The sequence below is a fragment of the Ambystoma mexicanum genome, chromosome 11 (assembly GCF_040938575.1).
Source record: "Ambystoma mexicanum isolate Mex_15411 chromosome 11, UKY_AmexF1_1, whole genome shotgun sequence".
Classification (NCBI taxonomy): Eukaryota; Metazoa; Chordata; class Amphibia; order Caudata; family Ambystomatidae; genus Ambystoma; species Ambystoma mexicanum.
The window spans coordinates 1,217,316,088-1,217,335,519 of record NC_090934.1 but is presented as its reverse complement, the minus strand read 5'-3'; positions in this window follow the sequence as shown (position 1 = coordinate 1,217,335,519).

Below are 19,432 nucleotides of genomic sequence, written 5' to 3'. Positions count from 1 at the left end.
ACAACAATAAAAATCGCTTTTGGCCACCTCGTGTCCAGGGGATGTGAAAGCCCCGCCTTCTCCTTGGCTATTTTTCGTTACCCAGGGGCATCCGTTCCTGGACACGTGCCGCCGCTGCCTACGACTTTTCTTCTACCGTGTACCGGAGAAAAGTAATCGGCGTTCCTGTTCCATGTTCTTTGGCTTCTTGTTGTTGGGCGGGTTGGGTGGCAAAACGTTTCCTATCCCCCTTTTCAAGGCCCTGGGAGCTTACCCGAATGAGGTGAGCTCCTACCTGGCTGTGTTTTTCCCTGCCTTACGTCGGGGTATTTATACCCCTTTCCCCTTTGTTGTACCCCTGGGGGTGCTGGACTTCCTCCTGCCCCCCCATTGTCTTTCCTCGCACCTTTCCCCATTTGTTGTTGCATTCCCCTGGCAACGCAGAGGGTGGGGGCACCGCTTTGTCTGCCCCTCCCTCTTTGTTTTGCGCCGTTTGTTCCCCCACCCTGCGCCTAACCCCCCAGGCCCTCCATCATGTCGTACTTTGTATGACACGGGGCCTGGGCCATAGGCTGAGTAGTGTGGGCCCCCCTTCGCTCTTGTTTCTGATACCCTAATACCTGGGATGAAGAAATAACAGTACAGACAGAGTATTTGTTCGTGGAAAAATTATGGCCGTAGGCTTGTTTATTTTCTACAGAAAATAACACCACACAATAATCATAATGACCAACAATAAAAATCGCTTTTGGGCACCTCGTGTCCAGGGGATGTGAAAGCCCCGCCTTCTCCTTGGCTATTTTTCGTTACCCAGGGGCATCCGTTCCTGGACACGTGCCGCCGCTGCCTACGACTTTTCTTCTACCGTGTACCGGAGAAAAGTAATCGGCGTTCCTGTTCCATGTTCTTTGGCTTCTTGTTGTTGGGCGGGTTGGGTGGCAAAACGTTTCCTATCCCCCTTTTTCAGGCCCTGGGAGCTTACCCGAATGAGGTGAGCTCCTACCTGGCTGTGTTTTTCCCTGCCTTACGTCGGGGTACTTATACCCCTTTCCCCTTTGTTGTACCCCTGGGGGGGCTGGACTTCCTCCTGCCCCCCATTGTCTTTCCTCGCACCTTTCCCCATTTGTTGTTGCATTCCCCTGGCAACGCAGAGGGTGGGGGCACCGCTTTGTCTGCCCCTCCCTCTTTGTTTTGCGCCGTTTGTTCCCCCACCCTGCGCCTAACCCCCCAGGCCCTCCATCGTGTCGTACTTTGTATGACACGGGGCCTGGGCCATAGGCTGAGTAGTGTGGGCCCCCCTTCGCTCTTGTTTCTGATACCCTAATACCTGGGATGAAGAAATAACAGTACAGAAAGAGTATTTGTTCGTGGAAAAATTATGGCCGTAGGCTTGTTTATTTTCTACAGAAAATAACACCACACAATAATCATAATGAACAACAATAAAAATCGCTTTTGGCCACCTCGTGTCCAGGGGATGTGAAAGCCCCGCCTTCTCCTTGGCTATTTTTCGTTACCCAGGGGCATCCGTTCCTGGACACGTGCCGCCGCTGCCTACGACTTTTCTTCTACCGTGTACCGGAGAAAAGTACTCGGCGTTCCTGTTCCATGTTCTTTGGCTTCTTGTTGTTGGGCGGGTTGGGTGGCAAAACGTTTCCTATCCCCCTTTTCCAGGCCCTGGGAGCTTACCTGAATGAGGTGAGCTCCTACCTGGCTGTGTTTTTCCCTGCCTTACGTCGGGGTACTTATACCCCTTTCCCCTTTGTTGTACCCCTGGGGGGGCTGGACTTCCTCCTGCCCCCCCATTGTCTTTCCTCGCACCTTTCCCCGTTTGTTGTTGCATTCCCCTGGCAACGCAGAGGGTGGGGGCACCGCTTTGTCTGTCCCTCCCCCTTTTTGTTTCACGCCGTTTGTTCCCCCACCATGCGCCTAACCCCCCAGGCCCTCCATCGTGTCGTACTTTGTACGACACGGGGCCTGGGGCATAGGCTGAGTAGTGTGGGCCCCCCTTCGCTCTTGTTTCTGATACCCTAATACCTGGGATGAAGAAATAACAGTACAGACAGAGTATTTGTTCGTGGAAAAATTATGGTCGTAGGCTTGTTTATTTTCTACAGAAAATAACACCACACAATAATCATAGTGAACAACAATAAAAATCGCTTTTGGGCACCTCGTGTCCAGGGGATGTGAAAGCCCCGCCTTCTCCTTGGCTATTTTTCGTTACCCAGGGGCATCTGTTCCTGGACACGTGCCGCCACACCTGAGTGGGTGTTGCCTAGGCCGCTCAGGTCCCCCCAGAAAGCATCCCTAACTGCATCCCGTGCTGCTAATGCTCTAAAAATGTTATCTGAAAATACTCCCATCCCTTTGTTGGATAGGTGTACGCCATCCTGATGGAACAAATCCGGGTCATTCTGTGACAAGCCATGTTTTATGAAATGGATCCCTGTGCTCCTGCAGTACCTTTCTACTGTCTTGTTTAGCTTTTTTCTAGATGTTTCAATGGCATGCCTCCTGTGTGCCCCGTACCAGACTCTGCGGGTGATGATCTCGGACATAAAAATTTCTGTTTTCCACCAGCAGTGTGCTATCGCCCTTAATGACTCACACATGTTGCGCATTAGCTCGGCCCTGTTTGTTTTGACCAGATCGTTATCCCCAAGGTGTATTACCAGGTACTCGGGAGGGTCCCTGAACTCGATCAAATCAGACAGCCGATCGTGAATGTCTTCCCAAAGCATTCCTGGGAGGCCCCACCAGGAAGTTATCGTCTTTTTAAAATGCAGGCCCTCTTTGAAGTCTTGTATCCACCTGCCTGCTCGGGTCACGAAAGAATGGCCGACTATCCATGCTGATCTGTATGGGCCTGTATCTGCATTTGTGGATGGGAAAGGCATCATATCAGATTTTCTCGTACATATTTTTTGAAGCATTGCGACCTCCACCCCCCAATTTTCTTTACGCCCTTTGCTCCCAGGCCCCCTGCCCATGCCGAGGTGGCTGCCCCTATTCTGAAAGAGTGGGACCCAAACTCAGCTGCATCCCACCCTGCTTTTGCTATGGTTTTCTTTAGTATTGCTTGGAACTGGTATCTGCTGAGGGCTCTGCCATCCCTGTGTATCAATAACTGTCCCCCGACTTCAGGTCGTACCTCCAGAAATTGCTTGGTAATGCACCTGGGGCAATGCTCCCTTTCCTTAATGCAGTTTAGCTCTATTGCTCTTCCCTTCCCCATTTGGTCTGTCTTTGATTTTCTCAGTATTATCGACATGCCTTTGGACCCTATGCTGACGTCGCTTTTTGCTAGCCCGTCTCCTGCGACTGTATTGCGCGCTACCAGTTCCCCGATCCTGAATGCCCCATAATACGCTAACACGATAGCCGTTCTGAATAACCTAGTCTCATAACTGTCGCTACATGTGTTATGCAATAATTGTAACAGCTTCACCACTTTCTTAAAATTCAAAGGTCTCCTGTTGTCTGGTTTCCTTCCTTCCAACTTTGCCCAACCCTTCATTGCATATTTTATCCGTGGGCTAACTGTTGGGTCTATCACCCCGGCCACTTTTGCCGTATATACGACCGCGGCCAAATGCGCTGCTGCCCAGCTTTTCCTTTTTCCTTGCGCAAATGCTTTCGCCAAAAAATTGCACATTTTGGAAACTGTAATTTCCCCCACTTCTTGTAAACCTGTTCCTTTTAACACATCAATCACATGTTTTTCATACTGCTTACCAGTCTTGCATGTTATCGCGCTCCTTGCCAATCTTTCTATCACTTAACCTTGCTCCTGTGGTTCTTCCTCCTCTTCTGAGTCAACCTTGTAGTTAACCGATCTTTTTCCAGCGCTTCTAGTGGGACCCATGCCTTTTTTGGCGTGGGCGTTTTCATCCATTTTGCATCCGGCCGTAGCTCTCTGAACTTGCCCCACTGGAAACGAGACAATGCGTCAGCAACCATATTTTCTTCTCCAGCGATATGCTTCGCCCTTATGTTAACATTATTCTTTAGACAACCCAACGTTATTGCCCTCATTAATTCCAAGACCAACGGGCATGATGCGCTTCCGTTATTTATCACGTGCACTACTGCCATGTTGTCTGACCAAACATTTAGCTCTTTGTTGTTTAGCTCTGCTTCCCATGCGCACATCCCATGCGCACAGTGCTACCCAAATCGGAAACAGCTCTAGTAGCGTAATATTACTTGTCCATGTAGCCTCGTGCCATGACTCTGGCCATCCTTCTGCGCACCATTCTGTACCCAGTATTGCTCCAAAACCAAAGCCCCCGGCTGCATCAGTGAACAACACCCTTTTGTCGTCTTCATTTATGGGTGTTCGCCATATCACTGAACCGTTAAATGATTTAAGGAATTCGCCCCATACCTCTAAGTCTTTCTTGATTCCCCCACCAATTCTGACTCTGTGGTGTCCCTCCTTGGCCCCTCTTGTTCTCTGTTCCACCCTCCTCTGGAATATCTTGCCTTGCAGTATGACTCTGCCAGCAAAGTTTAGTTTCCCTGCTAGCGATTGCAATTCCTTAACTGTGGCCTTGTTTCTCCCTTTTAGGTCTTTGATTGTGCCTAGTAGGTCTGCCACCTTCTCTTCCGGGATCCTGCACACTCCTATTCATGAGTCAATTTCGATTCCTAAAAATTGGATTATTTGTGTTGGGCCCATTGTTTTTTATTCCGCCAGCGGGAAGCCCCACTCCCTCGTTACTGCCATGAATTTCTTTAATGTATCCTTACACAGCTTGGAACCCTGTGGTCCCACAAATAAAAAATCGTCCAGATAGTGAACCACTTGCGCCTCTGGCATCTCTTTTGTGAGTGCCCATTGTAGGAACAAGCTCACTTTCTCAAAATATGCGCATGATATGGCGCAACCCATTGGGAGGCATTTATCAACAAAATATTCACCCTCCCAATGCATGCATAACCACTTCTGTGACTCCCTATTTACTGGCAGTAGGCGAAATGCTGACTTTATGTCGGCCTTTGCCATCCATGCCCATTGACCTGCTTTCCTGACCACTTGTACCGCTTTCTGAAAATCTGAGTAAATCACTGAAATTGCCTCTTGCTCTATGCCGTCGTTCACTGATGCCCCTGGTGGGTATGATAAGTGGTGGATCAGCCTAAATTAACCTGCCTCCTTATTAGGGACCAAGCCTAGTGGTGAGCATATGTACTCAGAAAATGGTGGAGATCTGTACGGGCCGCCCATCCTTCCCAGTTCAACTTCCTTCCTGATTTTCTTGCCCACTAACTCTTTGTTCTCTAATGCAGATTTTAGGTTTCTAGGGGTATTCTGGGACCCGTGCCCCTTGAAAGGGATGTTGAAACCCTCTTGAAATCCTCGCCTGATTGTCTCAGCTACCTCCTGGTCTGGGAAGACCCGTAGCCACTTTTCCATGTTCTCGATCTTGACTGGTGTGGCCCCTTTCTCTACTTCACCCTCAGTTCCGTTTTTCCTGCACCCTGTGCGTGCTGGATGTCGCTTGGGTGCATTTGGCGGTACAATGTTCCCCCTTACAATTCTCGCATCTGTGACTGAATTTGCATTTCTTACCCCAGCTACATGGTATCCCATTCTCGAAATTTCGGCATTGGGCTGTCCCTGACCTATCTGGTCCATTGCTCCCCCTGCAACCCCCTTGGGCTGTTGGTAATATTTTGCTCTGCCAACTTCTTTGAGTGTTGTACTGCCTGCTCCGAAAACTCTGATCCCTCGTTCTGTCATAATAGTTATCGTATCTCCTATTGTTATATCTGTAATCACTTCTGTAGTCGTTCTGCCAATATTGCTTCCTATGATAGCTTCCTGCACTACCCTGTTCCTTGGTGTCCCATTTTTCTTTTAGCACGTTAAATATATACAGGTTGTAGTTTTCCTCATCCCAACCTATGTCTGGAAAGCAGTCCATTTCCTTCCTAAATTCGTGGTCATATTCTTTCCATGCCTCTCCCCCAAATGCCTTGTACACCTTCAAAACTTGCTGTTGGTATGTCACTAGTGATGCCCCGTCTTCTGGGTATTTTTGCAGAATAATGGTGGACATTATCTGAAAAGCCGCCGTCCAATTATCAAAATTCCTTGCTACTGGTGCCCTTTTTAATAAGCCCTTCTCATCCTCTTTTATATCCTCTAGTGATACATTCTGACCTCTTCTTTGTACATCTAGTAATGAAAAGATGTCTATGAGCTCTTTTCTCCATATCTTTTCTTTCACCTTCTCACTAATGTACCATGCCTGTGCCTTCAAAGAACGACCTTGTGCATCTTTTCCGACCGTGGGCCTGCCATATTTTGTCATAACTGTGGCTGGTTCTAGCGTTGTTACCGAGGTCGGCCCCGTTGGAGGCACCGGCGGGCTCGTGGGCGTCACCTGGGGAGTGGACCCTGACGGGACCCCCTGTGCCACTGCTTGTGGTATGGGGACCCTGTTGTCTGCTGGCACTGGCCCTCCTGCTCCCTGACCATCACCTGCCCCCTCCTCTGTTGCTTTTTTCTTTTTATCTTTGCACATTACCCCCTTCCATTTCACCCATGCCTGCAAATGGTCCCTCTCCATATCTTCGCTACTTTCCGTTTCAGACATTTGCTTCTTCTCTCTCCCTCCACGAGCTCTGGGCGACTTACCCTGAGCCGTGATGCATGATTTTAACATTTTCACAATTTTGTCCCCAATATTATTATCAAATTTTTCAGTACCTTTTTTGTTTCCTTTCTTCTGTTTTTTCTTCGGCACCTCTGTCTGTTCTTGCGGATCCCGTGTTGCCTCTCTCAACCTTTTCTGGCCTTGTGGCAGCGCAGCCTCCTCTTCGCTGCTGCTGGAATCCTCTAGTAGCAAAGGCGACATAGCCCTAGCCCTTTCCTCCTTTTGCATCACCTCCAGCACCCATTGTGCTCCATACTCTTTCTCTGCTTTCTTAGCCCATGCGCTGAATTCCTGCGCTCTCTTTGCCCTTTCTTCTGTCATCTCTCCCCCTGCCTCCTTTTCCTTGCCTCTTGTGTGTGCGATCGACTGGATACTCTTTATTTGCACAGAATGAGTCTTCTGATGTTTCTTTGCTCCTCTTTTTGTACAGAATGGTTCTTCTGATGTTTCTTTGCCTATCTTTTGTTGTTTGCGTCCTTTTATGTCCCCGCTGTCTTGCCTTGTGCGCTGCTATTGTGGCACCAGACGCGTTATTTTTGTATTTGTTAACTGTGTAAATTGGATTCTGACAGCTGTCTAGAACTTTGGACCTCATGCACTGTAGCCTGCCTTTCTGCAGTTACACCAACGCTTTACATCACTGTCTCTTTAATTTCACTTGCGGCCTCCTGCATTTGTGGCACCCGAAACGTTAAATTTGCTCTGTGCGTCCAGAGCCACGCCCCCTTGTTTCCGCGCTCCGTCTTCCTGTACTTTTCGGCCTCCTGTACTTGTGGCACCCGAAGCGTTAAATTTCCTATGTACTGCTCGGAGCCACGTCCCCTTGTTTCTGCACGCACTGTCTTCCTGTTTATCGCCGCGGACTGGTCTCCCTCCGCCGACGTTGTGACTCGGTACGATGCGAGCTTCCTCTGCGGCTGCCGCCTTCCTCGCGTCCTCTTACGGCTGGCTGCTACCTCCGGATGGCTGCTCCTCTGTCTCCTTACCCGGCCGCTGCTTCCCGCATACTTCAAGTGGTCGGAGGCTTCACAAGGCCTTGATGCTTGCTGCTCTTCGGTTGCAAACGCTGGGTTCTCCTCACATTCAGCTCCGACACGTCCTCCTCGCTCCAGTCTGCTCCCGGCCCAGAGACGGCCGGCTTGTGCCCTTCTTCGTGCTTCTTCTCCTAAGTGGAAGAGGTAAAGGATACGAGAAGCCCGGAGAGGCAAAACATTTCCTATCCCCCTTTTCCAGGCCCTGGGAGCTTACCCGAATGAGGTGAGCTCCTACCTGGCTGTGTTTTTCCATGCCTTACGTCGGGGTACTTATACCCCTTTCCCCTTTGTTGTACCCCTGGGGGGGGGCTGGACTTCCTCCTGCCCCCCCATTGTCTTTCCTCGCACCTTTCCCCATTTGTTGTTGCATTCCCCTGGCAACGCAGAGGGTGGGGGCGCCATTTTGTTTGCCCCTCCCTCTTTGTTTCGCGCCGTTTGTTCCCCCACCCTGCGCCTAACCCCCCAGGCCCTCCATCGTGTTGTACTTTGTATGACACGGGGCCTGGTGCATGTCCGAGCGAAGGTGGATTAAGGACAGAGGTTGCCCGCGTCCACCAATGATGCGGCAGCACTCTACTGTGCCGGTGCGGTACACCCCCTTTCGGCGCGGCCGATTTGGCGCGAGGGACGTTTGGACGCAGCTGACATTGCAGCCACGTCTAAACTCCCTCACGCCAAAATTAAAAGCATAATTATTTTCAAATGCAGCACGTTGACAGGAACTGTGCCTGACAACGTGTTGCATTAGAAAATAATTTGGGGTCAAGTGACTGGCGTGAAGTGTAGTATTTTTTATTGTGAATTGCCCAAATGCTTTATTATTATGATTTTTTCTTTTATTAGACTGTTCAATCATGTGAGTTAAATATGTAACTTTTGCTGCCCCAGGCACAAGGCCAGTTTGGTTTTGTGGTTAAGTTCCAAGCCTCGCAAACCTGCAGGCCATGGTTGGTGGCTGGGCTAAAGCTTTTAATTTTATTCTATTTGAAAAAAAAAATAATGTGATATTTTACAAAATAGAATACAATTAAAAGTTTTAGCCCAGCCACGAACCTTGGCCTGCAAGATTGTGAGGCTTGGAACTTATCCACAAGACCAAACTGGCCTTGTGCTTGGGGCAGCAAAAGTATATATTTAACCCCCATGATTGAACAGTCTCCCACCACCTGCCAGCTACCACCTCTCTCCTCCATCCCCTGGCCACAACTGCCTCCCACCACCTGCCAGCTACCACCTCTCTCCTCCACCCCCTGCCCACTACCACCACCTGCCAGTTACCACCTCGCTCCTCCACCCCCTGTCCACTACCACCTCCCACCACCTGCCAGCTACCACCTCTCTCCTCCACCCCCTTGCCACTACCACCTCCCACCACCTGCCAGCTACCACCTCGCTCCTCCACCCCCTGCCCACTACCACCTCCCACCACCTGCCAGCTACCACCTCTCTCCTCCACCCCCTGGCCAATACCACCTCCCACCACCTGCCAGCTACCACCTCGCTCCTCCACCCCCTGCCCACTACCACCTCCCATCACCTTCCAGCTACCACCTCTCTCCTCCACCCCCTTCCCACTACCACCTCCCACCACCTGCCAGCTACCACCTCGCTCCTCCACCCCCTGCCCACTACCACCTCCCACCACCTGACAGCTACCACCTCGCTCCTCTACCGCCTGCCCACTACCACCTCCCACCACCTGCCAGCTACCACCTCGCTCCTCCACCCCCTGCCCACTACCACCTCCCACCACCTGCCAGCTAACACCTCGCTCCTCCACCCCCTGCCCACTACCACCTCCCACCATCTGCCAGCTACCACCTCGCTCCTCCACCCCCTGCCCACTACCACCTCCCACCACCTTCCAGCTACCACCTCTCTCCTCCACCCCATGGCCACTACCGCCTCCCACCACCTGCCAGCTACCACCTCTCTCCTCCATTCCCTGCCCAATACCACCTCCCACCACCTGCCAGCTACCACCTCGCTCCTCCACCCCCTGGCCACTACCAACTCCCAGGTACCACCTCGAAAGTAGTGGCCTTGCGTTAAGTTCTGTACCCCAGAGTCTTGCAGGCCATGGTTTGTGGATAAACTGAACCTTTCGTTAATTTCCCCTTTTAAATAAAAATAATGTGATATTTTATAAATAAATAAAATTAAAAGCTTTAGCCCAGCCACGAACCATGGCCTGCAAAATTGTGAGGCTTGGAACTTAACCACAAGACCAAACTGGCCTTGTGCCTAAAACAGCAAATGTTTTCTATTCAACTCTCATAATGGAACAATTGATAAAAGACAAAAAAATAACAAAGCATTCGGGCAATTCACAATAAAAAATACTCTAAAGCATTTGCAATTCACATTAAAAAATACTGTAACCCCCACCCAGCGCCAAAACATCCCCGCGGCCAAACGTCGCAGCGCAGAATTGGGCGCACCAAAATGGGCGCGCCCACTTGGCTCCTGCGCCGAATCGGTCGCGGCGAATCGGCCCGCGCCGAACTGGCCGCGCCTAATCGTCCTGCTCCGTGCCGGCGGCCCCAGCTGCAACAAGAGCGGGCTGCAGGCAGTGAAATCAGCAGGAACATGCTCCGGAGACGGAGCTTGGAAAGCCGGGCCCCATCAGCAGTGAGAACAGGTGCGCTCCAGACCAGAGCTCTGAAAAATGCAAAAGGCCCTCTCCAGATCCTGGGCCCATCGGCGGAGAAGTGCCCAGCAGTTCGACGTCGGAGCATGAGATAAATGCAACGATGAAGGTAGAAGCCCATGCAGGAACCCGGGCCACACGGGGTGAACATTAAGTTGCTCTGATGTCAGAGTTTGCTAGGGAACATGACTGTGTTGGGGAGTGGGGGGGTCAGTTACTGGTGCCACTACATTCGCTATACAGATATGAATGTTCCACAAAACATTATGGCATTTTGAACTCGAACAGCAGCGATTTACTCACGTTCCATCGTGTGCACCGTGGTGCCATCTCTCAGCAGGTTTGGCTCGTCGCTTTAATTGTCTGCTAGGTGCATCTCTCACCACAGAGTTCTTGGCGTTTGATGCCTCTCAGCATGGCAGTTTCCCTACATGATTGCGCACAGTTGCTATTGCCAGCACTCTTCTGTCACACAGAGTGTGTCTGAGCAGTCCCTGCCGCTGCTGCCCTAAGTCACCTAAGGCTCCGGCCTCAGGGAGGGAAGGAAGTGTTGAGGACCAGACACCCTGCCACCAGCGACACCCTGCCCCCAGTGTCACCCTACCACTGGTGGTTGCCCTCTGCGGATGGCAGCATTCCAGCCTACAAGCCTGCCTGGGGAGGGAACTACTATGCAAGTGGCCTCATCGCCCTGCCACTGGTGTGCGACCCCGGGCCCGCCATCCATGGACCAGGCCGATGTCGCCCTGGGTGCGATGCGTGACGACCCCAAACTGGGACATCACCTGCACCATCAACAGCAGTGACTCCTGCCTGGGGGAGGAGAAGAAGTGGCACAGACACCTTGTCATCTATGTCCGGCCAACCAAGATCTCGCAGCCCTCAAGCCCACCACCTAGAAGAAGTGCTAAGAGCAAGGGAGGGTTGCACATCAGTACGAGTGCTTGTGCGTCCTCCTGTCCCTCTACAGTGAAGAGACACTCCTGCCTGGCGGAGTGTGGCCAAGGAAGAGGGGAGTGAGTAACGTGCTGCCAACCCTGCCCTGTTGACATCAGGTGGCGCAGCCTAGACACCCTGCTACCCGTGTCTCGCTGACTGCCCAACATCAAGGGACTGACTAAGCCTGGTGCCCGTAGGTGCGGCTTTACCGGCCTTTGAACTGTAACATCAACAAACCTGGACCTGTGGTAATGACTATCTTGAACGAACGCTGAAGCGAAGTGAACTGGTCTCCTGCCGTCCTACAAGTGCTCGGGGAAGACTCAGTCGACATGTGTTTAGATGCTGGGGGCCTGCATGTAAATTATGTGCTTTAAGTGGTCCCAGGTAAATGGATGGCAAGCTGTATTCCCATACGTTTGGCGGCATGCTCTAAATGGTGCCAGCAGCTAGCAATGGCGTCTTTCAGTGGTGGAAGTTCCACTAAACCCAGATTAATAAAGGGTTTTGTAACATGTGGTCAAACTTCCAACATTCCACCGGCCCAACCGCGACTGTCACGTGCTGGTTATAGTTAGAGGGTGTAGATATGTGTTGTATGTCTATAGCTATGTGAGCCTCATGTGTCTAGCAGTGGCATATCCCATTTGTTGTCGATCCTACAATTCTGAAGTAGCCCAAGTAGTGTCATTCTGTAACGGGGGAGGGGATTATTAATGTTTCAGTAACATTTGTTTGTTTGTTATGGAAAAGGAGGCATGTGGTGTGTGAACCTCGCAAGTGTGTTGCCCCTTTAAGGGAATGTGTCCCTCCCATGTGTATTGCCCTTTTAACTCTGGCATTCCCAAATCTAATAAAAGGAGCCTCTGAAGGCATGTGCAGTAGAACGGCTGCAGACTCCCAAAGTGGAATGACTGGTCCGTCTCTCATTTAGACTTGAGGGCCCACACTGTGTGAGCACGGGCCTGCAGGCCACGATGCCGTGGGACGCTGTAGCCAGCAAGGTGGCAGGAGTCCGCATGGTCATGGGTATGGCCCGCCCTGCCTCCACTAAAGACTGGGTGTACCCCGGAAACCCTCTACTGTGCTTATGCCCCATAGGACCCCGGGGCCCTGCTGGATGCCCATAGCGGGCCCCCATATAGCATGTTCCACATCACCCCGCTTGTTTTACATGTCTTAGTAGCCTGCAGGGGCACACCAGGCCAGGTGAGCAGTGGGGCATGTTAAAGAGCCCGGTGGTGGTCAACAGCAGCCTGCCCTCCCTTGAAGAAGCCGAACTGTGTGGCCGTGGATGGGCGTGACATTTTCCAAACAGATCTCCAGAAAACATAAAAAGGTTTGTGGAAGGTGAAGCGACCCAAGTTTTGTGCAGTTTGGTGAATCCCCAAACTTGTTCGCCTAGCATTGGTCCAGAATAGGAAAGGTACCTTTAGATAGCCAGTGCAAAAGTCCTGAAATGTCCCCTGTCTTTAGGGTATATCTGCAGGGCCCGGCCACGGCTACGAGAAGCAGGAACAGCACAGTGATTCCTGAATCCATGCTGAATGCCAGAAGGCTGCTAGCGGTCGGTGATGCAGTCCCAACATGGCGGCGTCCCTTCCTGGCGGCATCCTCTCCTGAGCCCTAGCCCGGCGGTAGATGTATATCGTTGATGTATTGAGCAGAGAACCTGCCAATGGCCAGCCCAAACAGGTAGGTGGCTGTGTCCAGGGGGCTGCCAAGCTCTGCATCACAGCAGCTGCATGTCGCAACACTATGCCAATGTTTGGAAGCCCTTTTCCACAGGAATGCAAACCATGAATTATCGCTCAGCCAACACCACTGATACTAAGTTTTCGCCCGGGTCACAAAGGGCTCGCAAAGGTTGGTTGCCAGAGCCATAACATTGAAATGACTCACAAGTTAAGACATCAGACTGCAGATTCATGTCTACAGGTTCACAAAGGTTACACCTTCTTCAGACATCCATCCAAAAGGTCCCATGGATGGCATTGATCATAGAAGTGCATATTGGGCGTGGCACCATTTGTATCCCCCTAGTTCAGTGGTATTCAAACCTTTTTATGCTGAGCCCCACTCGAGTGAAAATATTGTTGTCAAGCCCCCGCCCCCTTGAGAAAAAATTGTGTTGTTGGGCCCCCAGATGCCATATCTGCTTATAGCTTCTATTAAAACTAGTCCCATACTCCCTTTTTGAAGGGTTTCGCGCCCCCACTGGCATTCCTTTGGATCCCCTAGGGGGGCTAGCTCCACAGCTTGAAGACCACTGCTCTAGTTACACCGAAGTTACTTGAATTATTATACACTAGATCTAGCAGATGTTTACAGGCTAAGGCCTTAGGGAGCATTGCTAGCACAAGGTCACGTGTATCGTTTATGAAAGTGGGTGCAATTGGCGCGCCTGCAAATTGGGCGTTTCCAACCAGCCCTTCCACCAGGCCCTCACTTCCAGCTGCATGAGGCATGTTGCAGGAGTGCCATGCTTCAGTAGCACCACACGCTTGTCTACTGACTAGATTATTTGAGTGCTCCACTCTCATCTATTGTCCTTCTCTGCGCATGACCTCCTTGTATGCTGACTGTCACAGTGTCACTCATATCTCTCTTGGGTTTCTTTCACCACACACACTATCCGAGACAGCCGCTCCATTAAAAGCAAGGTACATCATTATTTTAGCTTTTCTTCTTAAGCTTTTATATATGAACAGGGACGTTGTATGCATCAATGTGACCTGTAAAGGAATTCTATGATATGACACGATAGGTTATTTATAATGGGCATACTACCCAGAGGTTTCTAAGCACGTCCTGGGGATTGAACCTGTGTTGTTCTGGGTGGTCTTGCTTCCAAGGCGAGCATGTTGCCCCTGAGCTATCCTCTCGGCTCTTTGGCATAAAGCACTTTATAAATTCCAAATAAATACAAATACAAATGTATGCATTCCTACCTGTATATTTTTTGTGTGTAGCAGGCATGAAGCCATCGGAAAGGTGACTGTGGTATTGTGTGGGCATTGGTAACATAAGGTGCTGTGCCTAGGCATCCATTGAGCACCAAGAACCATAAAGCACAGACGTCTGACTGTACAATATTATGCAGGGTCCATCAACAACAAAGCCGTAGCCAAGGCCATCAAACCATCATTTTAATGACAGTATTTAGATAATTATATAATTCAATTATGATATTTTAGTGGCAGGACTTGTATTAAATTGAGTCATTATTCGGTACATGTTTGATATTGTCCGTCTTTTTAATTTTGTTTCTAATGGTATTTGTGTAAATTTCCCTACAAACCTGAAAACCCAGCAAAAAAGACGTGCTGCAGGACTGTGCTAATGTAAGCAGTTAGGCTTCAGAGGTGGACCCTTCTTGCAGTACTGTGCTGATATAAGCAGTTAGGCTTCAGAGGTGGACCCTGCTGCAACCTACAAATGGGCAGATTTTTTTCTACTATGACTCCCATGATGGCACACCTATGGACTATGCTGGCTAGTGCCTGAGAGTTGTAATACAAACCACCTTGAGATCCACAGGTGGCAGACCACTAAACCACAGGGTTATGTGTCCCCCTGGTGGGGACGGGCCTGGTCTCTGTGGCATTGCTGAGAAAGTCAATAATATTCCAAAAGGATATGATGAATCCAGGGAATTTGTCCCTTCCCCCCAAGCGGGAGGCACCCCCTTTTGGTACTACAGTGGTGCCCCCACTAAGCTTAACACCTTATAGGTGTCAGGGCAAGTGGGATCCTACTGGATCTTACAAGGAATCCCCAAGCAGGAGTTTGACTCATTCTCCATCCATTACAAAATCCCATGTGTTTGTTGGTTATATTGAGCATGTGTGGGGCAATGATGTAGAGGGGGTCCTAACAACTGGCAGGTATGGTTTATGACCCTTTATTTTTGTCATTTTTGTATGAAGTGCAGGATTTATGCGTTGTCTCTTTTGTTTCAGGGAGTAACATAAAACGTCCATTAGACGTAACAACAGAGAAGCAGAAGAAGCAGAATCAAAAGTGAGAGAGAAGCATACCTGCAGAAAAACACAGAGGAGGAAATGTCCCCCTTAAGGTGGAGCCAATGAGCAGCACAACATAGTCGGCATGGACAGCGGAGGTGTGAGATAGCCCATGGAACACTAGTGCCTTAGACCAAGGCCGGGAGCCAGAGGAGCTCAAAAAGCCAAACGAAAAGGAGATGTGACCTCCCGAGAAGTAGTCAATTCGCGTTAGCTTGTATCAACAGGAGGAACCAATGCAAGTAACCGGCAACGAGAACCAGAGCGAAGCCGGAGTCATGGCCCAACACTGGCCAAAGAGCCGGCTTCCTCCAAAGAGCACCGTGGCAGAGAGCAAAGAACGCGCTGTGACCCTGGAAGCATGAGGCAGAGAAGCAAGGCCTTGCAATAACCCAAAAAGGGGCAGAGTCAAGAGAGCCCAAGAAGGGGTCCGATACCTGATAAACCAAGAGGGGACAAGGCTCAAGAGAATTCAAGAAGGGGAGAGAAACCCGATAGCCAAAGAAGGGACAAGACTCAAGAATATCCAAGAAGGGTTGAGAAATACGATATCCCAAGAAGGGGCGAGAAGCCATGCACTCCAAGCTGGAGGCAAACAGAAAACAGCCCAAGCAGGGTGTCAGAATTCGCAGGTTCCCCCTCACCTAACTCTTCCTCTGTAGATGGGTTAAGTGATTCTTCTTGAGGAACCAGGATCTTCTTCTTCCGGGTAGATCTCCGTTCTTTATAGAGGTAGGGCTGATCTCGAGGTGTAGCCTCTATGGCCGTCAGGAAATGAAGGGAGGCTTACAAAAAACATTCAATCTTTTGTAGATCTAACACACACATGGTAGAAATGTAGATCTCGGTACTTTTCCACAAGGTCCATCCCGTGGAGATGAATGACTGATGTAAAGGTAGCACTGAAACCAGCAGCTACTGTGGAAAGGGTTAACAACCGGCAAAAGTTAGCAAGAGTTATCCAATTGCTTGTTGAAAATAGTCCATCAGAGGTTGGACTGAAGCAGAGCGAAAGGCAGCAGTATACAGGTAGGCAGGAAGAGAACTAGAAGTTGCAGGTAAGTCAGAGCAGTGAAGCGAAAGGCAGAAGGTCTGTAGACTGAAGCGGTACAACCAGGAAGGCAGAGAGAAGTAGAACAGCAAGGCTGGGGAAAGGCAAAGGTACGCAAAGGAAAAACAGCATCTTAACCGAAAGCAAGGGAGGAGGGATGCAACGCGTGCGATGGCAAGCTAATGGCGTCTGCGCCATCGGTCCCACACCTTCCAGGGAGGATGGAGGATGACACAGGATGAGATAGAGGAAACCCGAAGGGGGGCTAGGGGACCAGAGATCCCAAGATGGAGTATGAGAAGACGAACACAGAGGCGGGCACAAGAAGCAGGACCCCAATGCAAGGTGTAAATAAACATCCTCCTCAGCATTGAGACGGTTCAAATACTCCAAGCAGGAGTGGAAACCGAGAGAACCCAAGAAGGGTTGAGAAACAATATCATCAGTGACTGAGCAATTGCAGGCTGTCACAAAGGAATAGAGATTATTGCTAAAGGTGGAGAGAGAGAATACAGTGCTGTTGGGAAAACCTGATGTTTACACTGTACAGTCTGGTAGACTGTCTGGGAGAAGACATCAAAACATTTGGATGTGGTCCAAGATCAAGTACTCAAGACAGTCGGAAAAATCCACATAGCACATGCCGTGCTGACTACCAAGTATTGCACAAGGGCTGAGAGCACATATAACTCCAGAAGGGAAGGAAGCCCAAGCAGGGCTAAGCTTCGAGATACCCCACAATGGGTTGTCAACCCACCAACCCGAGTAGGGGTGTGCAAGGGTTAGATCTGTACTGAGCCGAGATGCCAGAAACCCCGAGCTAGGATGAAAAACTCCACATAAACTAACAAGCAGGCACACCCAGACCAATAGAGTCTGCTAATCTCTGATGAGGAGCATATGTACAGTGGAATCAGATGGATGTGAGACTTGAATTATTTGAACTGCCTAGCCAGGCAGAGTGCCTGGGAGAAAGGATAAGAACATTTGGGTGGGATCTTGAACCAAGTGCCACCAGGAGGAGAGAAAGACTGAAAATACCATTTTGAACTATATCACCAGACCTGTGATCTGCTAGGGAAGCGCAAACCACTTTGGCTGGGGGGTGTCAGAAGCCAACCCCCATTAGCTAACAAAAAACGGTCACAGTTTTGCAAGGCCAAATTTATGTTACATTTTTGTACTAATGGTAGGACTAGATGTTAGGTTAGACTAGGTTTCTCAGAGGACATCCTGACGAACACCGATAGCCAAGGCATTCCTCCTTTAATAAAGTTGATTCATGTCCTCTTGTCTGTCTTCTATGTCTGATTTACCACTAGGGGGAGTAGTAAAAAAGGGTATCTCAAAAAGAGGGCATTTGGCGCATCTGTAAAGATCCTGCGTCCCAGTGATTTTTGGTTAAAACACAATACATTGCAAGGGTGAAAGCAAAACGGGATTTTGTGCTGGTTTACTTATGTAATGTTTACAAACCTCATCAAAACAGCATTTTAAACCACTTGCCACCCATTTCATTAATTAATACAAGGTCAGCGAACATAGAAAGCTGTGAACGGGAGTAGAGGGGGAATCGTGGAGAGGTTCTGTTTTCAAATGCATTTTACAAAAAGGCAACAACTTACACATTTGACGAGCAGATAATAGGCACTTGGGTATTGAATGTTCTCGCATGATTTGGACTACGATATTCATTCAGCCAAATAGAGATTTCAGGTTTTTATGTAGCGTTTTATACCAGCTTCCTCGTGCTACTAAGCTCTGCAGTGATTAAGCGTTATTGCCCACATCTGCCGGCAATCCGGGTCCTTATGAGCCGAGCAAAGGTAAGGTACATACTGAGGGCATTCGGAGCTCCTGTTGCTGAACAGTTGTGGGCAATAATGCTACTAGGGCACAGGGCCAGGTGCTCGGCGGTCAACCTGTGGACGCTGCACCCACCTTCTCGCTGGCTCTCCCACTGCTCTGAGTCCCTGCCATGGAAATGAAGAATGGACTTCAGTCACTAAGCTGCCGAGGAAGTGGAGAGAGCAGAGAGGTGAGTGGAGGAAGGAGTGTCAGGTGAGTAAATGCACTCTTCGGAAAAGGTAAGTGTTGGGGTGTGGGTAGAAGAGTGCGGTGAGCTGGGAGTAGCAGGGTGAACATTTGAATCCTAACTGACTTCAGGATCAGTGACAACACTGGCAAATGTAGCCTGGAAGCCGTAGACCCTGATTGGCTGAAAAGATTCCAAAATTCCACCCCATGTGCTAATGTGATGTTAAGGCCATTAGCACCCTAGGTTACCAAAGCGGAAACCTGGTGTGCTAAAAAAAAAGGGTTTTCCTTACTACAACGGGGCACGCACGGAGTCCCGGTGTAGGAAGGAAAAACCTTTACCAGCATGGCCGCCATAGAAAGGAAAGGTGGGGCACCGTACGGAGCCACTCTTCTCTTTCCATGGCAGCCGTTGTGAGCACAGATGACGATGTGGCTGCGGGAGCGAGTGACGTCCCGGTGCAATAAGGTAGGTTTGGGGGGCAGAGTGGATTAAAAATAAAAAAATGGGACAGGGGGCGCAGGGAAGTTGGTGGTGGGGGCACCGGTTGTTAGGTGGTTTGGAGCGCAAGTTTACACCGGCAGTACAAGCCATGTTCCTTGCCACCTGATTGGCTGGCTTCCCCCTGCCGGGTGCTAATAGCTGTTATGGTTACAGAATTTGATGCTATTCAATTGATCAACTTTGAGAGGATTAAGGGCTAAATCGGCCCTGACTCAATCTACTGGTGTTCTGAAATACTGCAAAAACTCCTTCCTGGTAAAGCAACAGGCAGTTACTGCATGCATTTACTCTGCAGGGTCATTCACAGCTTGGTACATCTCGACTACTTATGCCTCACGACTGCTACGAGTGAAGAGCACTGCAGGGAATGTCTTTGTTTCTTTGAGGAGAAAACAGAGTGTGTTTGTGCCTGCCCACCGGTAATCCCAAGCCTATGTAGCAAATCCTAGCATTAAGTGCCAGCCCGGCATCCGTGCCGTGCCAAACAACTCGGACGGCAACCTGCGGTCAAGTCCTAAAAAAAAGTGGGGACACTCATTGATAT